The sequence below is a fragment of the Ammodytes marinus genome (assembly GCF_949987685.1).
Source record: "Ammodytes marinus genome assembly, chromosome: 20".
NCBI classification, from domain to species: domain Eukaryota; kingdom Metazoa; phylum Chordata; class Actinopteri; order Uranoscopiformes; family Ammodytidae; genus Ammodytes; species Ammodytes marinus.
Genome location: NC_137224.1, coordinates 26,456,589 through 26,476,853, shown reverse-complemented (window position 1 = coordinate 26,476,853; position 20,265 = coordinate 26,456,589).

Sequence of the window (20,265 nt, the reverse complement as noted above, 5' to 3'; positions counted from 1 at the left end):
TACCTAACCCTAACCCTGGCGTCTCTATCACAACCTTACCACGACCCTTATCCTAACCCTAATCTCCAACTTTTACCTAAACTTAACCCTTTCACCTAACCCTAATACCGAGTTTTACCTAAACCTAACCCTGGCGTCTCGATAACAACCTTACCATGACCCTTATCCTAACCCTAATCGCCGACTTTTACCTAAACCTAACCCTGGCGTCTCGATAACAACCTTACCATAACCTCTTATCCTAACCCTAGTCGCCGACCTTTACCTAACCCTAACCACTCTGAAATAACAAACCCGATAACGAAAAATTTATCCAATAAAGGCTGACATGATTCTACTTCAACAAAACTCTCTCAAAGTTCCTACCAAAACCCGATATGGGAAGATCAAAAACCAGGAAATTTAGAATACAATTGGCATAAAACCGGATACACCCCGTGATTTGATCACCACGGGGGGGGCCTCCCTCGGAGGAGAGTGTCTAGTGAGAAATGGCCGAAACACTCTGTGATTCCGAGGTCCACTACTGATGACATGTATCCCTAAATTTAAGATTTATCCACAAAAATAACTAGTTATTTAAACACGTTTATTCAAACCTAGAGTAAAAATACTCAAAAAACCTGAAATAAAGAACCCTTTCTGGGGCAATCCTAAATCAAGTAACAAATCGCTCTGGACAAATTCTAAAGACCTGAAATACAGAACCCTTTCGAGGGCAATCCTAAGTCATGTAACGAATCACTCTGGATAAATTCAAAAGACCTGAAATACAGAACCCTTTTTAGGGCAATCCGAAGTCATGTAACTAATCACTCTGGTTAAATTCTAAGAAGACCTGAAATACAGAACCCTTTTTAGGGCAATTTGAAGTCCTGAAATACAGAACCCTTTTTAGGGCAAAAGAATAACCTAAGTCAAGTAACAAATCACTCTGGATAAATCCAAAGGATCGGAATGCTTTTCAACATAGAAGTAATGAAACACTCAAGACAAGAAATACAGAACCCTGTTTAGGGCAATTTAAGTCATGAAAACAAATCACGTGGGTAATATGGAATGAGAAGCTGCTGACAACGTGCGACGGTCCGTGCATTGCCTTTGGCACCCCATTTCAACTGCCCAGTCGTCGGATGAAGCAGGGGGTGTCATCGAGATAACTCAAACTACCTAACCCTCTAACCCTAACCCTAACCCTAACCCTAACCCTAACCCTCTAACCCTAACCCTAACCCTAACCCTAACCCTAACCCCCTAACCCTAACCCAACCCTAACCCTAACCCTAACCCTAACCCTAACCCTAACCCCCTACCCTAACCCTAACCCTAACCCTAACCCTAACCCTAACCCTAACCCTAACCCTAACCCTAACCCTAACCCGTCCAAAAAACCACTTTTGAAAAGTGGGCAGATTGCTCTTAACCTAACCCTAACCCTAACCCTAACCCTAACCCTAACCCTAACCCTAACCCTAACCCCTAACCCTAACCCTAACCCTAACCCTAACCCCTAACCCCTAACCCTAACCCTAACCCTAACCCCATTTATTACAAATAAGAAACCAAAAGAAAAACACATAAGAAAATACTCAGCTCAGCTGGTTCCGAAGGCCAGTGCAAAAAAATGTGTCTTCAGCAGACATTTAACATTTTCCAAAGAAGTGGCATATCTGATGAATAAAGGAAGAGAATTCCTCAACTTTGGTCCAGCTACAGCGAAGGCTCTTTCTCCCCTGCTCTTCAGCTTAGACCTGGGACAGTCTAGAATACATTGGTCAGAGGACCTCAGTGCTCTGACAGGACTGTGCAGAGAGTTTTACATTTTTAATTTTACATTCCACATTCCACTTCCACATTCCACATTCAGATTCCAACTTTTACATAGGGTTTTTAAAAAACTTCACCACAGACCATTACCAGACCACTCAAAATGGCCTGAAACGTGCTCCTAGGCACTTCCTGGGGGAACTTTTTTTTTTGGACTCAACACTTAGAGATATTTTCAATGACGCCCATTCATTCCCTTTGGGCCGACGTTTTCGCTTATAACTCCAGAACCGTAGGTCCTAGAGACTTAAAACCAAGTTCCGTCAGACATAATTCGGCAACGCTGAACACACTGGAGTTGTCCCCGAGTCTCTACGACCTTCTGTTCAGGAGATACAGAACTTTTAAACATAAAAACACTCATAACTCGAAAACCAAAGCTCCTAGAGCCTCGGGGATAGCACCATTGGAAAGCCCATCCCAAAATTAGTCTAGTAGGTCACTTTAAATGTCAACTTTACCTTTTCAAGGAGAGTTATTTGACGATGGCCCTTTGGGCCATCCTGGTTAAAACCCCCTTATCCTAACCCTAACCCCTAACCCTAACCCTAACCCTAACCCTAACCCCTAACCCCTAACCCTAACCCTAACCCTAACCCCATTTATTACAAATAAGAAACCAAAAGAAAAACACATAAGAAAATACTCAGCTCAGCTGGTTCCGAAGGCCAGTGCAAAAAAATGTGTCTTCAGCAGACATTTAACATTTTCCAAAGAAGTGGCATATCTGATGAATAAAGGAAGAGAATTCCTCAACTTTGGTCCAGCTACAGCGAAGGCTCTTTCTCCCCTGCTCTTCAGCTTAGACCTGGGACAGTCTAGAATACATTGGTCAGAGGACCTCAGTGCTCTGACAGGACTGTGCAGAGAGTTTTACATTTTTAATTTTACATTCCACATTCCACTTCCACATTCCACATTCAGATTCCAACTTTTACATAGGGTTTTTAAAAAACTTCACCACAGACCATTACCAGACCACTCAAAATGGCCTGAAACGTGCTCCTAGGCACTTCCTGGGGGAACTTTTTTTTTTGGACTCAACACTTAGAGATATTTTCAATGACGCCCATTCATTCCCTTTGGGCCGACGTTTTCGCTTATAACTCCAGAACCGTAGGTCCTAGAGACTTAAAACCAAGTTCCGTCAGACATAATTCGGCAACGCTGAACACACTGGAGTTGTCCCCGAGTCTCTACGACCTTCTGTTCAGGAGATACAGAACTTTTAAACATAAAAACACTCATAACTCGAAAACCAAAGCTCCTAGAGCCTCGGGGATAGCACCATTGGAAAGCCCATCCCAAAATTAGTCTAGTAGGTCACTTTAAATGTCAACTTTACCTTTTCAAGGAGAGTTATTTGACGATGGCCCTTTGGGCCATCCTGGTTAAAACCCCCTTATCCTAACCCTAACCCTAACCCTAACCCTAACCCTAACCCTAACCCTAACCCTAACCCTAACCCTAACCCTAACCCTAACCCTAACCCTAACCCTAACCTTACCACGACCCTTATCCTAACCCTAATCTCCGACCTTTACCTAAACCTAACCCTTTCACCTAACCCTAAATACCGAATTTTACCTAACCCTAACCCTGGCGTCTCTATCACAACCTTACCACGACCCTTATCCTAACCCTAATCTCCAACTTTTACCTAAACTTAACCCTTTCACCTAACCCTAATACCGAGTTTTACCTAAACCTAACCCTGGCGTCTCGATAACAACCTTACCATGACCCTTATCCTAACCCTAATCGCCGACTTTTACCTAAACCTAACCCTGGCGTCTCGATAACAACCTTACCATAACCTCTTATCCTAACCCTAGTCGCCGACTTTTACCTAACCCTAACCACTCTGAAATAACAAACCCGATAACGAAAAATTTATCCAATAAAGGCTGACATGATTCTACTTCAACAAAACTCTCTCAAAGTTCCTACCAAAACCCGATATGGGAAGATCAAAAACCAGGAAATTTAGAATACAATTGGCATAAAACCGGATACACCCCGTGATTTGATCACCACGGGGGGGGCCTCCCTCGGAGGAGAGTGTCTAGTGAGAAATGGCCGAAACACTCTGTGATTCCGAGGTCCACTACTGATGACATGTATCCCTAAATTTAAGATTTATCCACAAAAATAACTAGTTATTTAAACACGTTTATTCAAACCTAGAGTAAAAATACTCAAAAAACCTGAAATAAAGAACCCTTTCTGGGGCAATCCTAAATCAAGTAACAAATCGCTCTGGACAAATTCTAAAGACCTGAAATACAGAACCCTTTCGAGGGCAATCCTAAGTCATGTAACGAATCACTCTGGATAAATTCAAAAGACCTGAAATACAGAACCCTTTTTAGGGCAATCCGAAGTCATGTAACTAATCACTCTGGTTAAATTCTAAGAAGACCTGAAATACAGAACCCTTTTTAGGGCAATTTGAAGTCCTGAAATACAGAACCCTTTTTAGGGCAAAAGAATAACCTAAGTCAAGTAACAAATCACTCTGGATAAATCCAAAGGATCGGAATGCTTTTCAACATAGAAGTAATGAAACACTCAAGACAAGAAATACAGAACCCTGTTTAGGGCAATTTAAGTCATGAAAACAAATCACGTGGGTAATATGGAATGAGAAGCTGCTGACAACGTGCGACGGTCCGTGCATTGCCTTTGGCACCCCATTTCAACTGCCCAGTCGTCGGATGAAGCAGGGGGTGTCATCGAGATAACTCAAACTACCTAACCCTCTAACCCTAACCCTAACCCTAACCCTAACCCTAACCCTCTAACCCTAACCCTAACCCTAACCCTAACCCTAACCCCCTAACCCTAACCCAACCCTAACCCTAACCCTAACCCTAACCCTAACCCTAACCCCCTACCCTAACCCTAACCCTAACCCTAACCCTAACCCTAACCCTAACCCTAACCCTAACCCTAACCCTAACCCGTCCAAAAAACCACTTTTGAAAAGTGGGCAGATTGCTCTTAACCTAACCCTAACCCTAACCCTAACCCTAACCCTAACCCTAACCCTAACCCTAACCCCTAACCCTAACCCTAACCCTAACCCTAACCCCTAACCCCTAACCCTAACCCTAACCCTAACCCCATTTATTACAAATAAGAAACCAAAAGAAAAACACATAAGAAAATACTCAGCTCAGCTGGTTCCGAAGGCCAGTGCAAAAAAATGTGTCTTCAGCAGACATTTAACATTTTCCAAAGAAGTGGCATATCTGATGAATAAAGGAAGAGAATTCCTCAACTTTGGTCCAGCTACAGCGAAGGCTCTTTCTCCCCTGCTCTTCAGCTTAGACCTGGGACAGTCTAGAATACATTGGTCAGAGGACCTCAGTGCTCTGACAGGACTGTGCAGAGAGTTTTACATTTTTAATTTTACATTCCACATTCCACTTCCACATTCCACATTCAGATTCCAACTTTTACATAGGGTTTTTAAAAAACTTCACCACAGACCATTACCAGACCACTCAAAATGGCCTGAAACGTGCTCCTAGGCACTTCCTGGGGGAACTTTTTTTTTTGGACTCAACACTTAGAGATATTTTCAATGACGCCCATTCATTCCCTTTGGGCCGACGTTTTCGCTTATAACTCCAGAACCGTAGGTCCTAGAGACTTAAAACCAAGTTCCGTCAGACATAATTCGGCAACGCTGAACACACTGGAGTTGTCCCCGAGTCTCTACGACCTTCTGTTCAGGAGATACAGAACTTTTAAACATAAAAACACTCATAACTCGAAAACCAAAGCTCCTAGAGCCTCGGGGATAGCACCATTGGAAAGCCCATCCCAAAATTAGTCTAGTAGGTCACTTTAAATGTCAACTTTACCTTTTCAAGGAGAGTTATTTGACGATGGCCCTTTGGGCCATCCTGGTTAAAACCCCCTTATCCTAACCCTAACCCTAACCCTAACCCTAACCCTAACCCTAACCCTAACCCTAACCCTAACCCTAACCCTAACCCTAACCCAACCCTAACCCTAACCCTAACCCTAACCCTAACCCTAACCCTAACCCTAACCCAACCCTAACCCTAACCCTAACCCTAACCCTAACCCTAACCCTAACCCTAACCCTAACCCTAACCCTAACCCTAACCCCACGACCCTTTTCCTAACCCTAATCTCCGACTTTTACCTAAACCTAACCCTCTCACCTAACCCTAAATACCGAGTTTTACCTAACCCTAACCCTGGCGTCTCTATCACAACCTTACCACGACCCTTATCCTAACCCTAATCTCCGACTTTTACCTAAACCTAACCCTGGCGTCTCTATCACAACCTTACCACGACCCTTATCCTAACCCTAATCGCCGACTTTTACCTAACCCTAACCCTGGCGTCTCGATAACAACCCTACCATAACCTCTTATCCTAACCCTAGTCGCCGACCTTTACCTAACCCTAACCACTCTGAAATAACAAACCCGATAACGACAAATTTATCCAATAAAGGCTGACATGATTCTACTTCAACAAAACTCTCTCAAAGTTCCTACCAAAACCCGATATGGGAAGATCAAAAACCAGGAAATTTAGAATACAATTGGCATAAAACCGGATACACCCCGTGATTTGATCACCACGGGGGGGGCCTCCCTCGGAGGAGAGTGTCTAGTGAGAAATGGCCGAAACACTCTGTGATTCCGAGGTCCACTACTGAAGAAATGTATCCCTAAATTTAAGATTTATCCACAAAAATAACTAGTTATTTAAACACGTTTATTCAAACCTAGAGTAAAAATACTCAAAAAACCTGAAATAAAGAACCCTTTCTGGGGCAATCCTAAATCAAGTAACAAATCGCTCTGGACAAATTCTAAAGACCTGAAATACAGAACCCTTTCGAGGGCAATCCTAAGTCATGTAACGAATCACTCTGGATAAATTCAAAAGACCTGAAATACAGAACCCTTTTTAGGGCAATCCGAAGTCATGTAACTAATCACTCTGGTTAAATTCTAAGAAGACCTGAAATACAGAACCCTTTTTAGGGCAATTTGAAGTCCTGAAATACAGAACCCTTTTTAGGGCAAAAGAATAACCTAAGTCAAGTAACAAATCACTCTGGATAAATCCAAAGGATCGGAATGCTTTTCAACATAGAAGTAATGAAACACTCAAGACAAGAAATACAGAACCCTGTTTAGGGCAATTTAAGTCATGAAAACAAATCACGTGGGTAATATGGAATGAGAAGCTGCTGACAACGTGCGACGGTCCGTGCATTGCCTTTGGCACCCCATTTCAACTGCCCAGTCGTCGGATGAAGCAGGGGGTGTCATCGAGATAACTCAAACTACCTAACCCTAACCCTAACCCTAACCCTAACCCTAACCCTAACCCTAACCCTAACCCTAACCCTCTAACCCTAACCCTAACCCTAACCCTAACCCTAACCCTAACCCTAACCCTAACCCTAACCCTCTAACCCTAACCCTAACCCTAACCCTAACCCTAACCCTAACCCTAACCCTAACCCTAACCCTAACCCCTAACCCCTAACCCTAACCCTAACCCTAACCCTAACCCTAACCCTAACCCTAACCCTAACCCTAACCCTAACCCTAACCCTAACCCTAACACCTTACTATGGATGAACGCTACAACCCACATGAATGGACCAAAGTCCAGAGCAGGAGATCTGGTAGGACCCGCTTTAAAGCTCCCTATATTAATCGCAATCGACATTATTCACCGGAGAATAACGAAGTTCGCCATTACTCATCTGATAAAAACGAGGTCCATCAAGACTACAAAAATGGCGGCGCCCATAGCCCGGAGCGCGCGCCATCTTACGCTCAAGCGGTCAGATGGGGCCCGCGTAGACCTTATTCTTCACCGGAGTCTACCGGAACCAGGTACGAACACCCACGTCACGGGCCTAGACCTGCACCATGGCAAGCGCCTAGGGTTGAACATTACTCCAGATGGAGCCACGATGATCAATACCATGATTATATATCCTCACCAGAGAGGTACTATCACCGTGGCTATCCACACACTGCTAGATATCACAGTGGGGGGAGATATGATGATCGCCCATACGGCACCACCAGCAGAGATGGGTCACGGTACAGACCACCATCTAGTCCCCTTGATGTCGGGCGTCCCGCACCTGCTGCGCCGCCGCCTCTGATGCGACCTTCCAGACCTCATAGACGCAGCACGCCACCTCCCAGGGCGCGTCCGAGCACGCCGCCCCCTCGATTCCGACCACCCAGGGGTCGCCGACCGACCACGCCGCCCCCCCAGGTTCGTGGGCCCAGGGGAGCCAGACCAGGCACGCCACCACCGCGTGATCGACCACCTAGGGGTCGTAGACCGACCACGCCGCCCCCCCATACCCGTGGGCGCAGGGCAACCAGGCCAGGTACGCCACCACCACGTAATCGACCACCGAGGGGTCGCAGACCGGCTACGCCTCCACCACACTACAGAAGCGACCCGGATTTCGCAGCCAAGGCCAGGGTGACATGCAGGCTCATCAAAGCCACACATCACATGTCCAACATCAGCGGTAGGTCCATCCCCATCGCAATCGACAAACTCACCACCAAATTGGCGACTTCGATTAAACCAGCAGCGCCCAACCCCACCACCACTTCCCTCATAGAGGCCAACGCCAAGCAGTGGGAACAGGAGACGCTGCTAATTCTCAAGGATCATTACCAAGAGTGCTTGGACACAGACCTAGAGATCATGACCCATGTCGGTGGCGTCGACTGGCAACAGCCTTTTGGGGTGGCCACCACGTGGGCTAAGAAACAGCTGGGACAAAGGCTCTTACAACGCACTCTAGACAAAGTCCATTCCATGCTGTCTAATGCGCTGTCTATTCCAGAGGTCAGACCCACCCCCAGATCAACCAACACAGGGTCAGCCCCTCCGGGCCAACACCATGTCTTCACCAGACCCATGAAGGCGGTGCAGAAACGTCGCCACATCAACCCTCCAGACACAGAGGGTCCTAACGCAACCGATTCCTCCACCTGGTGGAATCCCGTTCTGCTAACCGGACCGACACCAGAGGGTCCGACCCCACTCTGCCAGAGGGTACCACGGGTGAGAGTTAGAACGTCTGCCAACGCTCCACCCTCAAAGCCATTGGACACAGAGCTACGTCATGAAGATCCACAACAGGACAGGGTCCAGCCTCACGCCACGAAGGAAGCACCGCGGACCAAGAAGGACACACCTACTCCTCTCCCATCTCTTCTCCCCCTCCCTTCTTCCCCCCTCCCCGCTCCTCTTCCCTCCTCCTCTTCCCTTTCCCTCTCCATCCCCCGTCTTCTCCCTCTCCCCCTTATAACCCCCTCCTCCTCCTCCTCCTCCTCCCCCCCCCCCCCCCCTCCCCTCCCTTCAGTCCCCAGTCCCCCATTCCTCTCTGCCTCTTCTCTCTTCCAGCTCACGTCCACGCCCCTCCTCTTCAGGACAGACCTTCCCTACGGATGTGGAGGCACCTGGAACCCATCCCACGAGCACTGCTCTTCACAATGATGACTGCGACTCCATGGAGCTTTGGTCGGAGGCCAACGCTCCCCGCATGCCAACCGCCGGGGGGCCCACGGTCCCCGTTACAATTGACAGTGACAGTTCCACACCATCCAGTCCACAACCGGGGCCCAGCAGGTTACCCTCGCCTACCCTCACTCCACCTATTCTCATAGAGAACACTCACACCACACCTAACACAGGCACATCTGCATCACAACCCAAGCTATTATTCTCACCAGTCTACAGACCACATAGACATCTCAGCACAGGCAAAAACAGATTCAAGGACTGGTCCCTCACCCCCACTAAGAAGTGGGTCATCATGGGGGACTCCAACCTCAATCGCATACCACCCTTCCAAGAGCCCGACCTCCAGATCGAGTCCTATCCGGGTGCAACGTTCAGGCATGCTGAAGCCATACTGGCAAAAACCACACACACTGACATTGTTGAGTCACTCGTGCTGTCCTTTGGCATCAATGACAGAGCTCAGAGGACAGAGGGGGCACTGATCGGCCACATACAGAGGGCTGTGAGAATGGCCACTCTTGCTTTTCCCCATGCCCTCATACTAATACCCGAACTGAATTTCTCTGAGTCCCTTCCAGAGGATGAACAACGCAACCTGAGACGGCTCAACCAACACATCGTCAGACAGTTCAACTTCATCCCCAGACTGCAGCAGAAGAGCTTCCAGGCTGAGGAAGACGGCGTCCACTGGACCATCCCCACCGCCAGGAAGATCCTCAAAGAATGGGTTGATATGTTAAAAGCAAACGCCCCGTGAAAACTGTTTTGTCTACGGGGTTTAAGAATGTCATTGTGTTAGCGCAGAAGTTTAACATTACTGCAGCTCAACTCTCCCTGCTTAACAAAGGCCTTAATTTCATACCGATCATCAGAGGAGAAAAAAATGTTAAAAATCAAACACAAATTGACATCAGAACCTACCATAGGAGACTCAAATTAGCTGCACATTTTGAGCACACTAGGGAAACTAGTCCACTCCCATTTATGCCAAAATCCACATGGGTACCACCAGAACCAACCGTGCCTTGGCCCTTAAGGCAACTAATACAGTCAGACGTGGAATGGTTCGACAACCACTACGTTGCCAAATGCAACACGACTAACCTAGATCAATTTGAACTGGAAGCCCTTAAACAACTAAAAAGCAACAAAAATATAGTCATCAAACCAGCTGATAAAGGCAGCTCTGTTGTCGTTTTGGACAGAGAGCAATACCTGTGGGAGGGTTACAGGCAACTCAATGACACAAAGTACTATAAAAGCCTTAAGAAGCCTATCTTTAAGGACACTATTCCTTTAGTCACAGAAATACTCCAAAAACTGCAAACCAAAAAGTTCATCAATGCCAAACAGAGGTCCTTTTTGATGGGGGATGCCGAACCCAGACCTAGGCTATTTTATATGTTGCCAAAAATACACAAGGCCAGAGACAAGTGGAGCCTTCCCAATGTAATTCCACCTGGAAGGCCCATTGTCTCGGATTGTGGTAGTGAGACATATGCCACAGCCCATTTTGTGGAGACATACCTCAATCCCATATCTATCAAACATCCCAGTTACATCAAAGACACATACGACTTTGTCAACAAAATTAAACTACTGCACATTCCAGCTGATGCCTTCCTGTTCACCATGGATGTGGACAGCCTTTACACAAATATCAATACAGACCAAGGCATGGAGGCGGTCAAAAATACCTTTCAGTTATATCCAGATTCCAAACGTCCAGATAAGGAAATATTACAACTCTTATACCTTAACCTTACCAGAAACGACTTTGAATTTGACGATAAATACTTTTTACAAATATCAGGCACGGCCATGGGTAAAAAATTTGCTCCCTCTTTTGCCAATATTTTCATGGCCCAGTGGGAACAATCAGCCTTATCACAGGCTCCCATTAAACCCTTATATTACTATAGATACCTAGATGATATTTGGGGAGTGTGGACACACTCTTTACAGGAGTTTGATACATTCTGCAATTTTCTGAACAACTTTAACAGTTCCATCACCATTAAATCAACACACAGTCTCACTGAGGTGGATTTTCTGGACACGACAACCTTTAAGGGCCCTAATTTCCAGCAAACAAACAGATTGGACATTAAAGTGTTCTTTAAAGCAACAGACACACATGCTCTATTGAATAAAAGCAGCCACCATCCCAAGCACACTTTTGCGGGCTTGGTTAAATCCCAATTTTTAAGATTCCACAGAATCTGCACAAGAATAGAGGACTTTGGGTTTGCCGTGAGGGTGCTGTGCAAGGTCTTGTCCACCAGAGGGTACTCTTGGTCTTTCCTTAGACAGGTCTACAGTACTTTCAAAACAGTTAAACCAATTAACGTGGACCCCATGATACCACTGGTCATATTCTACTCGGAGTCTGCCACTAAATTGGCCAGAGCCTTTAAGAATAATTTCAAAATACTCCAGGAACAAGGTGGTCTATTGGTGGACCACAGAATAATCACGGCCTACAAGAAGAACAACAATATACAGGATATACTCATCAAAGCCAAATTAACACCGTTGACTCAGAAGACTGAGGCTGCTCGCACTGAGTTTTACAAATTTGAACCCTGGGCATACAACAAACACACCAACCAGGTGTTCGCCACCCAAAAAAGTACCAACACTAAAACTAAAAATTGCATATATCTCATAAGTTGTCTCACGTGCTCGATGCAATATGTAGGTGAAACTGGCAATACACTACTGACACGATTCACCCAACATAGATATAACATCAGCCGTAAAAAAGACACTCACCTGCCCTTGGTTAGCCATTTCATTGAGCACGGGTGGAATAATCTGACCACTACTATCTTAGAGGCAAATCCCAATTGGTCCAAGAAACAGAGGAAATATCTGGAAAGACAATGGATTCACAAGTTGAACACCCGTCTCCCCTTTGGCCTCAATGAGAAATAACTCCACAACATGATAATATAATATAATAATATAACAATAATCATATCAAATTTGATAATATATATACAAAAAAACTTTATGTTATCATTCCTACTCTAATACCACCAGGCCTTGATGGGAGATAGATATCATTACATACATAGATATTAGCGAGTACACTAACCAGTGGGCAGTCTTTGACTGTCTGCTGTCCTCTCTTAACCTAACCCTAACCCTAACCCTAACCCTAACCCTAACCCTAACCCTAACCCTAACCCTAACCCTAACCCTAACCCTCTAACCCTAACCCTAACCCTAACCCTAACCCTAACCCTAACCCTAACCCTAACCCTAACCCTAACCCTAACCCTAACCCTAACCCTAACCCTTACCCGCTATGGTCCACATCGGCCACGGGTCCAATATAGTCCATTGACGTGGCAATTTTTGTATTGGTGCACAGTATCCCTACGTGCCTAATCCTAAGTCACAGACCCCCCAATTAGATTGTTATTATTATTATTTATTAGTGGAGGTTAACACCTTCCCTTCCCCTTACTCTAAACCTAACCATTCGGGCCTTATGCCTAATCCTAAATTCACATCCATCCATTTCACTCATATAGTCTTCATTTTCCCCACTATTGGCTTCCATTATTCACGCAGGAGCTTCTGGACTCCTGGAGTCCCTGAATGCAACCATTCACCGGCTCAAACCACCTTTTCTTCAAATTTCCGAGGGCCCCTGAATGCAACCATTTCCGGTCCAATTTTTTACAATTAGTTTATATCCAGTTTAATATAATTTTATTTTTTAGGTCTGCGCCCCCCTCTGGGGTCTAGACATTTTTCTAATCCCTTTCCCCTTGGGAAATTTTATTTCTTTACTTTTAATTCGTCCGGGATATCGCCAACTTTAGAGGTCACGGGGTGAAAGGTATATCCGCCCAACCCCCGCCTTCATCTCCCTCTTTCACTCTGGTCTTCATGCTGGAAGCACACCAATTAGCGCTCGTACAGGTACTTTCTCAAGATTGCTAGGCTGATGAAGGTTTTTTTGTAACCGAAACGTCCCGCCGTTATATTGCAACTGTAAATAAACAAATCAACTTGATTAACATCATCTTCCGATCTTTTTTCGATTTTTAATAATTTTTTTCACACAACATTCTTGCTAATTACCACGAGCTAACACCACTGGTGCGTTATAACACCTTACTATGGATGAACGCTACAACCCACATGAATGGACCAAAGTCCAGAGCAGGAGATCTGGTAGGACCCGCTTTAAAGCTCCCTTTATTAATCGCAATCGACATTATTCACCGGAGAATAACGAAGTTCGCCATTACTCATCTGATAAAAACGAGGTCCGTCAAGACTACAAAAATGGCGGCGCCCATAGCCCGGAGCGCGCGCCATCTTACGCTCAAGCGGTCAGATGGGGCCCGCGTAGACCTTATTCTTCACCGGAGTCTACCGGAACCAGGTACGAACACCCACGTCACGGGCCTAGACCTGCACCATGGCAAGCGCCTAGGGTTGAACATTACTCCAGATGGAGCCACGATGATCAATACCATGATTATATATCCTCACCAGAGAGGTACTATCACCGTGGCTATCCACACACTGCTAGATATCACAGTGGGGGGAGATATGATGATCGCCCATACGGCACCACCAGCAGAGATGGGTCACGGTACAGACCACCATCTAGTCCCCTTGATGTCGGGCGTCCCGCACCTGCTGCGCCGCCGCCTCTGATGCGACCTTCCAGACCTCATAGACGCAGCACGCCACCTCCCAGGGCGCGTCCGAGCACGCCGCCCCCTCGATTCCGACCACCCAGGGGTCGCCGACCGACCACACCGCCCCCCCAGGTTCGTGGGCCCAGGGGAGCCAGACCAGGCACGCCACCACCGCGTGATCGACCACCTAGGGGTCGTAGACCGACCACGCCGCCCCCCCATACCCGTGGGCGCAGGGCAACCAGGCCAGGTACGCCACCACCACGTAATCGACCACCGAGGGGTCGCAGACCGGCTACGCCTCCACCACACTACAGAAGCGACCCGGATTTCGCAGCCAAGGCCAGGGTGACATGCAGGCTCATCAAAGCCACACATCACATGTCCAACATCAGCGGTAGGTCCATCCCCATCGCAATCGACAAACTCACCACCAAATTGGCGACTTCGATTAAACCGGCAGCGCCCAACCCCACCACCACTTCCCTCATAGAGGCCAACGCCAAGCAGTGGGAACAGGAGACGCTGCTAATTCTCAAGGATCATTACCAAGAGTGCTTGGACACAGACCTAGAGATCATGACCCATGTCGGTGGCGTCGACTGGCAACAGCCTTTTGGGGTGGCCACCACGTGGGCTAAGAAACAGCTGGGACAAAGGCTCTTACAACGCACTCTAGACAAAGTCCATTCCATGCTGTCTAATGCGCTGTCTATTCCAGAGGTCAGACCCACCCCCAGATCAACCAACACAGGGTCAGCCCCTCCGGGCCAACACCATGTCTTCACCAGACCCATGAAGGCGGTGCAGAAACGTCGCCACATCAACCCTCCAGACACAGAGGGTCCTAACGCAACCGATTCCTCCACCTGGTGGAATCCCGTTCTGCTAACCGGACCGACACCAGAGGGTCCGACCCCACTCTGCCAGAGGGTACCACGGGTGAGAGTCAGAACGTCTGCCAACGCTCCACCCTCAAAGCCATTGGACACAGAGCTACGTCATGAAGATCCACAACAGGACAGGGTCCAGCCTCACGCCACGAAGGAAGCACCGCGGACCAAGAAGGACACACCTACTCCTCTCCCATCTCTTCTCCCCCTCCCTTCTTCCCCCCTCCCCGCTCCTCTTCCCTCCTCCTCTTCCCTTTCCCTCTCCATCCCCCGTCTTCTCCCTCTCCCCCTTATAACCCCCTCCTCCTCCTCCTCCTCCTCCCCCCCCCCCCCCCCCTCCCCTCCCTTCAGTCCCCAGTCCCCCATTCCTCTCTGCCTCTTCTCTCTTCCAGCTCACGTCCACGCCCCTCCTCTTCAGGACAGACCTTCCCTACGGATGTGGAGGCACCTGGAACCCATCCCACGAGCACTGCTCTTCACAATGATGACTGCGACTCCATGGAGCTTTGGTCGGAGGCCAACGCTCCCCGCATGCCAACCGCCGAGGGGCCCACGGTCCCCGTTACAATTGACAGTGACAGTTCCACACCATCCAGTCCACAACCGGGGCCCAGCAGGTTACCCTCGCCTACCCTCACTCCACCTATTCTCATAGAGAACACTCACACCACACCTAATACAGGCACATCTGCATCACAACCCAAGCTATTATTCTCACCAGTCTACAGACCACATAGACATCTCAGCACAGGCAAAAACAGAGTCAAGGACTGGTCCCTCACCCCCACTAAGAAGTGGGTCATCATGGGGGACTCCAACCTCAATCGCATACCACCCTTCCAAGAGCCCGACCTCCAGATCGAGTCCTATCCGGGTGCAACGTTTAGGCATGCTGAAGCCATACTGGCAAAAACCACACACACTGACATTGTTGAGTCACTCGTGCTGTCCTTTGGCATCAATGACAGAGCTCAGAGGACAGAGGGGGCACTGATCGGCCACATACAGAGGGCTGTGAGAATGGCCACTCTTGCTTTTCCCCATGCCCTCATACTAATACCCGAACTGAATTTCTCTGAGTCCCTTCCAGAGGATGAACAACGCAACCTGAGACGGCTCAACCAACACATCGTCAGACAGTTCAACTTCATCCCCAGACTGCAGCAGAAGAGCTTCCAGGCTGAGGAAGACGGCGTCCACTGGACCATCCCCACCGCCAGGAAGATCCTCAAAGAATGGGTTGATATGTTAAAAGCAAACGCCCCGTGAAAACTGTTTTGTCTACGGGGTTTAAGAATGTCATTGTGTTAGCGCAGAAGTTTAACATTACTGCAGCTCAACTCTCCCTGCTTAACAAAGGCCTTAATTTCATACCGATCATCAGAGGAGAAAAAAATGTTAAAAATCAAACACAAATTGACATCAGAACCTACCATAGGAGACTCAAATTAGCTGCACATTTTGAGCACACTAGGGAAACTAGTCCACTCCCATTTATGCCAAAATCCACATGGGTACCACCAGAACCAACCGTGCCTTGGCCCTTAAGGCAACTAATACAGTCAGACGTGGAATGGTTCGACAACCACTACGTTGCCAAATGCAACACGACTAACCTAGATCAATTTGAACTGGAAGCCCTTAAACAACTAAAAAGCAACAAAAATATAGTCATCAAACCAGCTGATAAAGGCAGCTCTGTTGTCGTTTTGGACAGAGAGCAATACCTGTGGGAGGGTTACAGGCAACTTAATGACGCAAAGTACTATAAAAGCCTTAAGAAGCCTATCTTTAAGGACACTATTCCTTTAGTCACAGAAATACTCCAAAAACTGCAAACCAAAAAGTTCATCAATGCCAAACAGAGGTCCTTTTTGATGGGGGATGCCGAACCCAGACCTAGGCTATTTTATATGTTGCCAAAAATACACAAGGCCAGAGACAAGTGGAGCCTTCCCAATGTAATTCCACCTGGAAGGCCCATTGTCTCGGATTGTGGTAGTGAGACATATGCCACAGCCCATTTTGTGGAGACATACCTCAATCCCATATCTATCAAACATCCCAGTTACATTAAAGACACATACGACTTTGTCAACAAAATTAAACTACTGCACATTCCAGCTGATGCCTTCCTGTTCACCATGGATGTGGACAGCCTTTACACAAATATCAACACAGACCAAGGCATGGAGGCGGTCAAAAATACCTTTCAGTTATATCCAGATTCCAAACGTCCAGATAAGGAAATATTACAACTCTTATACCTTAACCTTACCAGAAACGACTTTGAATTTGACGATAAATACTTTTTACAAATATCAGGCACGGCCATGGGTAAAAAATTTGCTCCCTCTTTTGCCAATATTTTCATGGCCCAGTGGGAACAATCAGCCTTATCACAGGCTCCCATTAAACCCTTACATTACTATAGATACCTAGATGATATTTGGGGAGTGTGGACACACTCTTTACAGGAGTTTGATACATTCTGCAATTTTCTGAACAACTTTAACAGTTCCATCACCATTAAATCAACACACAGTCTCACTGAGGTGGATTTTCTGGACACGACAACCTTTAAGGGCCCTAATTTCCAGCAAACAAACAGATTGGACATTAAAGTGTTCTTTAAAGCAACAGACACACATGCTCTATTGAATAAAAGCAGCCACCATCCCAAGCACACTTTTGCGGGCTTGGTCAAATCCCAATTTTTAAGATTCCACAGAATCTGCACAAGAATAGAGGACTTTGGGTTTGCCGTGAGGGTGCTGTGCAAGGTCTTGTCCACCAGAGGGTACTCTTGGTCTTTCCTTAGACAGGTCTACAGTACTTTCAAAACAGTTAAACCAATTAACGTGGACCCCATGATACCACTGGTCATATTCTACTCGGAGTCTGCCACTAAATTGGCCAGAGCCTTTAAGAATAATTTTAAAATACTCCAGGAACAAGGTGGTCTATTGGTGGACCACAGAATAATCACGGCCTACAAGAAGAACAACAATATACAGGATATACTCATCAAAGCCAAATTAACACCGTTGACTCAGAAGACTGAGGCTGCTCGCACTGAGTTTTACAAATTTGAACCCTGGGCATACAACAAACACACCAACCAGGTGTTCGCCACCCAAAAAAGTACCAACACTAAAACTAAAAATTGCATATATCTCATAAGTTGTCTCACGTGCTCGATGCAATATGTAGGTGAAACTGGCAATACACTACTGACACGATTCACCCAACATAGATATAACATCAGCCGTAAAAAAGACACTCACCTGCCCTTGGTTAGCCATTTCATTGAGCACGGGTGGAATAATCTGACCACTACTATCTTAGAGGCAAATCCCAATTGGTCCAAGAAACAGAGGAAATACCTGGAAAGACAATGGATTCACAAGTTGAACACCCGTCTCCCCTTTGGCCTCAATGAGAAATAACTCCACAACATGATAATATAATATAATAATATAACAATAATCATATCAAATTTGATAATATATATACAAAAAAACTTTATGTTATCATTCCTACTCTAATACCACCAGGCCTTGATAGGAGATAGATATCATTACATACATAGATATTAGCGAGTACACTAACCAGTGGGCAGTCTTTGACTGTCTGCTGTCCTCTCTTAACCTAACCCTAACCCTAACCCTAACCCTAACCCTAACCCTAACCCTAACCCTAACCCTAACCCTAACCCTAACCCTCTAACCCTAACCCTCTAACCCTAACCCTAACCCTAACCCTAACCCTAACCCTAACCCTAACCCTAACCCTAACCCTCTAACCCTAACCCTAACCCTAACCCTAACCCTAACCCTAACCCTAACCCTAACCCTAACCCTAACCCTAACCCTAACCCTAACCCTAATTACCACGAGCTAACACCACTGGTGCGTTATAACACCTTACTATGGATGAACGCTACAACCCACATGAATGGACCAAAGTCCAGAGCAGGAGATCTGGTAGGACCCGCTTTAAAGCTCCCTATATTAATCGCAATCGACATTATTCACCGGAGAATGACGAAGTTCGCCATCACTCATCTGATAAAAACGAGGTCCGTCAAGACTACAAAAATGGCGGCGCCCATAGCCCGGAGCGCGCGCCATCTTACGCTCAAGCGGTCAGATGGGGCCCGCGTAGACCTTATTCTTCACCGGAGTCTACCGGAACCAGGTACGAACACCCACGTCACGGGCCTAGACCTGCACCATGGCAAGCGCCTAGGGTTGAACATTACTCCAGATGGAGCCACGATGATCAATACCATGATTATATATCCTCACCAGAGAGGTACTATCACCGTGGCTATCCACACACTGCTAGATATCACAGTGGGGGGAGATATGATGATCGCCCATACGGCACCACCAGCAGAGATGGGTCACGGTACAGACCACCATCTAGTCCCCTTGATGTCGGGCGTCCCGCACCTGCTGCGCCGCCGCCTCTGATGCGACCTTCCAGACCTCATAGACGCAGTACGCCACCTCCCAGGGCGCGTCCGAGCACGCCGCCCCCTCGATTCCGACCACCCAGGGGTCGCCGACCGACCACGCCGCCCCCCCAGGTTCGTGGGCCCAGGGGAGCCAGACCAGGCACGCCACCACCGCGTGATCGACCACCTAGGGGTCGTAGACCGACCACGCCGCCCCCCCATACCCGTGGGCGCAGGGCAACCAGGCCAGGTACGCCACCACCACGTAATCGACCACCGAGGGGTCGCAGACCGGCTACGCCTCCACCACACTACAGAAGCGACCCGGATTTCGCAGCCAAGGCCAGGGTGACATGCAGGCTCATCAAAGCCACACATCACATGTCCAACATCAGCGGTAGGTCTATCCCCATCGCAATCGACAAACTCACCACCAAATTGGCGACTTCGATTAAACCAGCAGCGCCCAACCCCACCACCACTTCCCTCATAGAGGCCAACGCCAAGCAGTGGGAACAGGAGACGCTGCTAATTCTCAAGGATCATTACCAAGAGTGCTTGGACACAGACCTAGAGATCATGACCCATGTCGGTGGCGTCGACTGGCAACAACCTTTTGGGGTGGCCACCACGTGGGCTAAGAAACAGCTGGGACAAAGGCTCTTACAACGCACTCTAGACAAAGTCCATTCCATGCTGTCTAATGCGCTGTCTATTCCAGAGGTCAGACCCACCCCCAGATCAACCAACACAGGGTCAGCCCCTCCGGGCCAACACCACGTCTTCACCAGACCCATGCAGGCGGTGCAGAAACGTCGCCACATCAACCCTCCAGACACAGAGG